The following is a 9,903-nucleotide window of genomic DNA, read 5'->3' on the forward strand; positions in this document are numbered from 1 at the left end:
ATGGAGGCTTTTGCAGCATTACTGACATCATTACACTGCTGCTCTGGAGAAATCAGTTGGCATTTTTCAGCATAATAGAGCGACCTTCCTTCAGCAAATTGCTGGTGTTAGCTTAACTACTCTGGAAAGCCTGGAGGGGCTCATTTACACAGGGGTTAATGGTCTAAATTCTGCAACTCTAGTCCCAAAATCCAAGCCTCCATGCAGACATTCTCCAAGTTTTTGTATCATTCAGCAGCCTTTGCCTGGTGTTCTTCTGATCAAATATAAATTGCATAGCTTAGCTTTTTTTCACAGCTGTACAAACTACTTCAACTAATGGTTACCTAACTTTCGCAAGCATAACAGCATTTGTATCACAACCCAGCAAATCCTCCAGACAATTCCACTCAATTCCTCTTCTAAAATCCTTGAATTGATGTAGGCTCATAATTATCCAAGTATATTCTTAATTGTTTTCAGATCAGTCCTCTTATTACAGTTTTTTTTCAGTCTCTCTCAATTAGGCTCAGTTGAAGTGCTTCCAGCTGAAACATCCCAAGATAAATATTCTTGTGACTACCATGCCAACTGACAGTTAAAGCACAGCATAAAAGTAGCAGAATTTATCTGTTTGGGAGCCCAAAAGTGAGACAGTATCTCGAATCTGATAGTTAGATAAATGAAGTTGAGCCTATTTGTCTCCTGCGGTTTTAACTCAGTGAGGGCTCTGTGCTTGTGACCTGTAGTACAGGGGCAGCTGACACTGCAGTAATGCTGAGGCACAGGAATAGATTACCTACAGTGCTTATGGAAATGTCTAGCAGAGGGAATTTTTAAGGACATGTTGGACTAACTGTTTCTGACAGTTGCTTAAGTATAGTTGACATTACTTTCAGAAAAGGGGATTATATTTCACGGGTTTTCCCAGACCTATTTTGTAGAGTTCCATGGCATACCAGCATTAAAATCACATTACAAATTTGTAAAAAAGTAGCAGTTCACATTTCTTGGAATGTGGCATGACTGGGTGGCCTCCTGAAGTTCCTTCCAGCCCAGCTTCTCCCAATTCCCTGGGTAGCTGTGTAGACTGCCACGGAGCCATTGTTCTCCTCTGTGCCCCACTGTGATTTTAGAGGTCAAAGCACCAAATATGGAAATCCATACACGAGGTTGGTGACATAAATGCCTACATATAACCATGGTTCTTGTACTGCACATTTCTTACCCTTAATCATGGTGTGTGCACATATATTCTGATCTGTTGGTACTCCCCTTCTATTTCTCTCAGCTGTTCTCTTTCCCTCTGGAAAGTACCACATTTTGAAGATTTTGGTGGACACTTCTACTTGTTTAGAATTTGTCCAAAGTGGTTTACCATTCTGAAAGATCTTCACATCTGACTGAACTGTAATTACAGATGAATATACACAACAATGAAATAAGAACTTGTTCAGATTTTAATTTGCAATAGAAGTAACAACTTGGCTGCTACAACAATAAACTTTTATGTAACTAACTTTGTGAGGCAGTGAACACTTTTCCCTATATACAATGGATTAGAAGTATGTAATACATTGAGTCAGCCCTAAGATCTCAACATCGAAATAAAAAACAAGTCTCAAGACATTATCACCTTAGAAAAAAATTCAAAGTTCTTGAGTTCAATCTTCAGTATAACTATCATCATTACCAGCTAGTATAAATGAGCTTTTGATCCATGGTGCAATTTACATGTATTTATAGTGTGTTATAAACCCACACAATACTTTTATTTCTCTAGAATTTGCTTCTTAGCAAGTGTTTTCTGACAAGAAAACATCTTCATGGCTCCATAAGAACAAGAATATTTGAAGATTTTGGTGACAGATAAAAACAAGCTATGTCCAAAACACCATTAAAGCTGTAAAGTTAGTCTATTTTTTCCCCCTTAAACTTAAGGACTACATAGCTGATATTCCAAAGCCATATTTTTTTTTCCTCATTATTATTATTTCTGGTTTCTTATTCCTTTTTTTAAGAACAATTTGTAGATGCTGAGAACTGAGTTGAGATATGAAAACCATGCAAAAGCCCATGCTTCATACAAAACAGAACTCTGTCAAGTTTAAGAGGTTCATATCAGCTGACTTTGTTCATACAAGCCAAGGAGGAGAGGAGGAGTTCCCTCTAAATCCCATGGCATAAGTAGTCTTTGTATTCCAATAACAAATCAACTAAGTCCACACAGTATAAAACTTAACTTTAGTCTTATGTTTATTTCCTGATGTTTTCCTGTAAATCAACCAGAAATAGGAACGAGCTTGCATTTAGATTTCTTAAATAAAAATAGAAATAAACCAAACCAAAATAAATTAAAAACAAACAAAAAAATTCTCACCCTCCCCTAAATAAGATAATTAAAAACCTATATATGTATATATATCAGACAATTTCTGATGCAACATTGAGTAAAACCATTGGCATACACCTAGAATATGAGGAGGACCTTTATTTTCTCCCCATTATCCTTTAGATGGGAAAATAAAAACCAAAACCCAAGCAAATATGCTGTGAGCAATATCTCACCCTTTAACATCATATCAAAGGTGAAAATCAAGCCCTTGTCTGCATAAATATTTAGCGAGAGCCCCTCAACACAAGGATTTTAAAACTTAAAAGGGTTTAGGCAACACACAAGACATTTTGATGTTCCACTGAGAAACAAGATCAATAAACTGCAACCAAGCTGAAATATTGGTTCCAAGAAGGATGATAAGGTCCTTGCATAAATACTGAATTTGAAGATAACTACACAAGATATCAGATAGTGTATATACTAGTTTACTTTCAAATATTTACATTTTATCCAGAATCTTACACACATACTAATGTGTGACGTTCATTTTAAGTACTGCATAATAATGTGCAATCTTAATGGTGTTTGAAGGAAGGGGAATGACACCCATTACCCTACTTGTCCACTCCCTCCTCACCCAGCACGTGTTTAAATTCAGCCTATGGAGTATGAATAGCTCAGCTGTGCCAAACGCTTCATAAAGCAGTCCCACATATCCAAGCAGGTAGTATTTACTTATAAAACTCAAACTGTGCTAGGGAAATGCAAAGGAGTTCTGCCATCATTGCTGTAGAGAGCAAGACTGGATATTAAAGTGAATTTAACAACAGAAAAATAATCCTAAAAAGTGCAGGGCCTGGTAGCATTATGCAGCATTCAGAGTTATATAAGAGTAGGGGAATGGTTGCAGGGATTTCAGCTTGGAAGACTGTCAGTGAGGAAATGTGAGCATGTACCATGGAGAAGTGAGTGATTGCATACTCCTGAGTCCACTCCAAATAGTTCATTTTATGCATACATAAAGCTCAACCAAAGTTATACCAATTCAGTATGGCATAAAATAAAGTAAGGCATTCAGAGAAGCAAGTCACAATACCATTACCATCAGCTTTGCTTCTCCCTAAGGTTTAAGAACCTGTAATTGGGAGCTGTGAGAATTCCCCATCAAAGTAGGTCTAATTTGGTCAGGCTTTACTTAAATTACTGAACTACAAACTCAGTTTGACAAAGCTGCTTTAGTATGGCTCTACTGTTATTCCATTTTAACTATTATTACCAAAACCAAAATTGAAATGCAAGGCTTACATTCTGAAAATTATTTAAATATACTTCTGTTGCTAGAATGGACTGCCCTTAAAGAGGTCAGTACATGCAGTATAATATCTAGATGAAGGCTGATTAAATAGATGCTTAAACATTAAAAAGGAAACAAAAGAGCCCTAAATCAGAAACTTGAAGCCCACTTTGAGCCTACTCTCACTTGAGTTCCACTGCTGCTTACTAGAGGTCTGAGCTGCTTGGTGGGTGCTCAGATTGTCTGAATTGCATCCAGGAATATGCTGAAGTGCTGACATGGCAGATGTCAGAGTTGCATGAGTGGAATCTCTGGTGTGTTTGGCAGTAAATTTAAAGCTTAACATTGGGTATGACTTTTAGGAATCTGAAAGATGGTACACTGCAACTTGAACTGGAACAGAAGAAACTGCCACTGACTTCAGTGAGAGGAGGACATGCAACCTGAGAGATCAGGGATCAGTAGAGGTGCCCAGCCTGAATTCAGACCACTACTCACACTGCATTTCTTACAATCCTGTGCAGGCTTCCTGCATTTGCCTCTCCAACCAGTGAATTGAAATTTGGGTTCCTGTAAAGGCACAGTGAAATGGGCCATTCATTTGTGTAGTACAAACACTTTAGCAAGCTGAAAAAGTGCAAAAGTCAACTAGAAAGTCCTACTGTATGTGGCAGCTGTTTCCAGGAGTTGTGAATGGCACTGAAGATCAGAAGAAAGGAACAGGCCCTGTATCAGTGCACTGTCCCTGCTCAGCCACCCCCAGCAACAGATGCCTTTAGAATGACTGCAGATGCCTCAGAGGACTGTGGTGTTAGAGCAAAATTTTCTGCAATACCATCACAATTGAAATCTCAAAAATCATACAAGATAATTAATGTCAAGAGCTATTCATGGAATTTGTACTTTGGCCAAAATATCCCCAGCAGATGATGTGGTCACTAAGAACAAAAAGCCCTAAATCAGTATTAGCACATCTATGTACTAATTGTACTATGCATACAAACCCAGACTGAGGCTGTTATGAGGATGGGTTTCAAGTGCAATGAGAAGTCAATGAGAAAGGAGACTGTTTTTTATCAGTTCTCTTTCCTAAGCACATCTCAAGAGCACTCAGGGAAGATGTAGACTGCATTTGTTACATTGGTTATATATGTCTCCTTTAAAAAAAAAACAAAATTCCCAAACTCATCTTTCCTGGGGAAATGCAGAGTGCAAAAGGATTTGCTGGCATGAGTGTAGCAGAACACATATAGAATAAATTCAAAATTTGGAAAAAGTTACATTTCTCATGCATGCACTGTGCTCTTGTAGAGATTCAGAGCACATACACATACAGAGACAACTCACGGAGCTGGAGATTCAGTCAGAAGAGAGAACAGGTACAATTTAGAAGAAGAAAAATGTTAATCCTGTGGAGAACCAAAATTAGGTCTGTTGTGCCTATGAAAAGGCTTGCACAGAATATAACATTTTCCAGATTCCAAACTAGTTGGCAATTCCAATCCTGAAGGTTATAATTAAAGACCAGCTTCACTCTGCAAAAAGTAGTGGAGCTGGCACAACATTTTTCTTGCTTTTAGGTGATCAGGAGAGGAAATATGACAGAATGGCAAAGAAAAATCTATGAAGAAAGATGAAGCAGTCCTTAAGTTTACTGAATTATCAATTACTGACTGACAGTGGGGCTCCTAAAAATCCCACTGGTGCAGCATGACATTCAGTATGGATAGCGTGGATAACACTGACTGGTTTTGAAAAATACTGCCAGTTGAAAATGTAATGCACGAAGTGTAGGAAGTGTCATTAGGCATGTCAGTAAAAGCCAAAGGTGCAAGTAATAACTGCTCAGTGCAAAACGTGAGTATGGGAGAATTCTATGGGTCTGCACAGGATCTTCACACAACTCTTCTGAGACATTAAACTGAACAAACTGGACTTTGCAGTGGTTTTTAAATTTTGTCATAACTTTCAAATTAGTTAGGCCCTAACTTGCTACAAAATTCAGTAAGTAGCAACACTGCAAGGTTCTACATTCAAACCAAAGATTAGCAAAACCTCTCCCCTGAAACAAGAGACTTAAAATGAGATGTCCATGACAGATATTTTTTACAAATTCATCCTATCATTTCTGGTCTTGACTTCTGTTAATTCTGCAACATTCTTTCATTCCAAGAACAAATACCTAGTAATTAATGCTTTGAGGTTTTTTTTAAACAATCTAAACTCTAATCCTTCCTGTTCCAAAATAAAATAAATAACTAGCCATTACTTATCTATTTGTAAGTAAATATGGCTCAACTTTGGAAAATTGAAAGGTTAGTAGCACCATGAAATCTAAGCTTTACAAGAAATCCCTATCAGCATAAAAAAAAAATCCATTTTGTCACACTCTTTGTCATATTATGTACTTTCATTGTAAGAATATCAACATGCAATAAGAAAATTCATAATAATGATTTTCACATTATCTCTAGGTCCTTAAACAGAGGCAGTCTCCATTTGTTTAGACTGAAAGGTTATCCTTATACACATCTTTATTGTCACTGAATTACTGTGGCCTGATTAAAATTTAATGACATGGCTACTCTGCTGATGAGTCTCTAGAGACTACCACGAGCTGACAGATCTATTTGCTTCAAAGAGACCAGAAGTGCTAAAAGTACATAAAAGCAGTAGCTGTCCAGTTTCAGATCAACACTGCCTTCTCTAATGACACACAGTGCAGCAAGTACAGCCTGAACCTGTGATGTTACTCACATGTTGCTCAGGCTGCCCCACAGAGCTTAAAAAATGCCCAAACAAACAATTACTTAAGAATTATAGATCTCTAGCCAGAGTTTCTGAAGAGGGCTTTCAAGAGCTTCATGTTTCAGAGTTCCATTTCTTCATCCGTTCTCACACAAGCTATTCTTATTGCACTACAGAAATCTCAAAGTGCAGTCAAACACCACAACATTTAGAAGGGTTTTCTCCAGCTATGTGCCTTATCCTATCTGTTCATACTAGAGCAAACTAGTCTCTCCAAAACCATGACAGAGCCCCTTCTACAGCAACAGAAAACACTAACCAGGATCTGCCAATGCAGACTCACCAAGCTCTAACATTTGCATCAGGGAGGGTATTAGCATTAGCAATGGTATTAGCACTACTGCACTCCATCCTCCCAAGCTAATTATGCATTTTATTCAAAGAATGTTTCTATTTATAAATTGTATCTTTGAGCCTACAGTTAGAAGTCTGTTAGGTTAAGTAATGAATTTTCAATTAAATTTTGTTCATCAAGATTTAAATTGAGCACTACACAAAATATGCACACAAACATACTCCAAATGTAAAACAACCTGTAAATATGAGAGCTTTGCAGAGCAGTTTTCTGTATGAAACCATATAACTTGCAGATAAAATTTGACTACATCACAAAATATGAACTTTGGTTTACAATAGAAAAAGCCACATTTATTTCCATCTCCTGATTTTCACATCAGAATATCATAATCAAAATAGTGTAAGAAATATATTTGCATAATTTAATAGTTTAGTAGAAGAGATCCTTTTGCCAGAATTAAAATTTAATAGCATTACTCACCTGGACCAATTTTTAACATAACACCTACACAGTAAGGGCCCAATCCTTCCTTCACATTAGTTTACTGTACATTGTCAGAACCAAACTCTTATTTTATAGCAGCATGAGAAGATAATCTCATGGGAGAGCTCACTGAAGCGTGATCTGTTATTCTGCTAATATAGTTGGGTTTTGTTTGCTTTGGATTTGTTCATATTTTTCTTCAAACAAACAAAATCAATTCCCATTTTTTTCATGTTTCATACAGAAACTGATTCTGGCAAGAACCTAAAGAAGTCAGCAAGTCCATATTGTAGTGTCAGTGAAACTAACACACTCATTCAGGGTAGCTAAACTCAATCCTTACTGATGGCTTCCCAGCCTCTCCCAAGAGCATCCCGTGATCCCACAGTCATTTTCAGTGACTGACTGTCTGTAACTCTCTAGATGCTGTCTAAACCATATTTCTTAAGACTCTGAGAACCCCTAAGTACTGTGGTCTGCCAGGACAGCAGACCCTCATAATGCTTTAAATGTAACCAGAAATAAAAATATGAAAACATTAAATTAGACCTAGAAAACCCCTAGCCATCACCGAACTAGGACTCTTTAAATATTTACTGCACATTTGTCCATTCTGGGTATGCTTCACCATGCCAGAAATATTCGGAATTTGGTCCTCCACAAATTCCCAACATACACCATGACCAAAATGTCTCTCAAACTATTTCAACTTTTCTTCTAAAAACCCTTCAAAAAGCAGGGGGGGTGGGAATCATACATTTGAAAATTTTTCACTAAAAGGAAAATGTTTTCATTTTACCCATTCCTCTTCTAATGATGGGCAATTCATCCAATTCAAGTGAAGTTGCATTGCACATCCACATGGAATACTCACTTATTTCTCAAATATACCATTCCCTAGATGAATCTTCAATTATCTTTTTAAATGAGGCATCTCTCTGACTCCAGCTAATTGTGCTTTTAGGAATTAGAGCTCAGACACATAGCAGAAGTACATGTAGCTTGCTTTATTTTTATTACTGTTTTTATATCAAACTGTAAATAACTTAAACACTGAAGTGCAAATTCACTGACAGAAGTCAAAAAGCATATAGCAATAAACAGAGATATGTGGAATGAAATGCCTGCCTTCACATGCAGGATCTTAATTTTAACTTTTTTCTCATAAATCAGAAAATTATTTCAGGATGTCATCAGGCTCCAAACACTCCCATCTTCTCCCTAAATCTAGATAAGCTCTTCTATTCAGAACTATAAATGAAATTGCCTTTGCCTGCTTGAAACCTTTCCACAGTATGCCTTATTGCTTGTTATCTATCTGCCTTATCTCTGTGTTTCCCTACAAACAAAATTTCATTCAAAAGTGTTTCAGCCCTTACAAATTTAGGCTCTGATGCAATCCTTGCATGGATCTCTCAAAAATGTATCCTGTAACAAGCTTACAGAGAAAATATGGAGGATTACAGGTACAAGGGTCGTGTTATTTAAATTTCCTCAGGACACAGAGTAGGTCTGAACTATGATAAAAGGGCTGTGCAGAGGGGCTTTCTTGCCTCTGTACCTGTTACAGTGGAAATACACATTTCAGTTTAACAACTGGTATTTATGATTCTAGAAACACCATTAGCTACTATGGTGATGAAAATTGATTTCACGGTAATTTTGAAACTTTTAGCTCCAAAGGATTTTGTATGTGACTGTAGGCATCTGTTTACAGTCTCCCCTCCTGCAGCTATTTAAACAACTGTACATGGTAATTTAGCAGCCTAAAGTATGAAAAACATGAAAGGTCAGGTTTTCACACTTATTTAAGTCCTTCTTGTTTGTAAAAAGCTTGCTAGCTTTTTGTTATTCTCTTGCAAGTTCAGCCAGAGATGTTTAAATGAGATTGAAGGGCTGAAGGTATTTTCTTTTTTTTTTAACTGGTAGTAAATGTCCTGTTCTTTTCATACACCTGCATTTTATTGCCAGCATATCCTGTCATTTATTCAAATATATTGCATGAGCAATTTCTCACATTGCATCTCATGAATATATAATCCACACAGAAAATTAGCACACAGCAGTTGGTATACTCTTAGATGAAAAATGTACCAAAAAAGTAAAGTTTTTCTTTTTCTTCTTCACATTTTAATTGCATATTCATACCACCTATGCAATTTTTATGCTTCAAATAGCAATCTTACAAGGCACAGAACACTATAGCTACAGACAACCTTATCAAATCAAACATTCTGCATTATCGGTTACATTGGTATTTGAATTTTCTTTTCAGCCTCTTTTTTAACCTCTCTCATATTTTCTTGTTTTCTACCTGCCTATTGACATGAAGTAAAAATGGATAGTTGTTATTGATAGCTACTATGAAACATATTTAGTAAGTCTCTTGACTCAACCTCTTTTTCTAGGGACATACAAAATATACTACCTATTTAAAATCTAACTGCTCCCAGCACTTGAAAATTTCACCCAGGAGACCAGCCAAAAATATGAAGCCTGAGGGAAACACTACACTGGAGGATGGCAGCTAGAATTTAGATAAAATTTCCAAAAATAATTTAGCAATGAAAAATGCTGGTGATGGTCAGGAAGACTCAGAATTCCAGCTCTTATTTTCATTAATTCTTCAGAATAATCTAAAAATTCTACATGCATTCTGAAAACAGAGCTGACCCTTATCACCACAGCCTTTTAAGTAAGCAG

Source organism: Melospiza georgiana, chromosome 10, assembly GCF_028018845.1.
Source record: "Melospiza georgiana isolate bMelGeo1 chromosome 10, bMelGeo1.pri, whole genome shotgun sequence".
Lineage (NCBI taxonomy): Eukaryota > Metazoa > Chordata > Aves > Passeriformes > Passerellidae > Melospiza > Melospiza georgiana.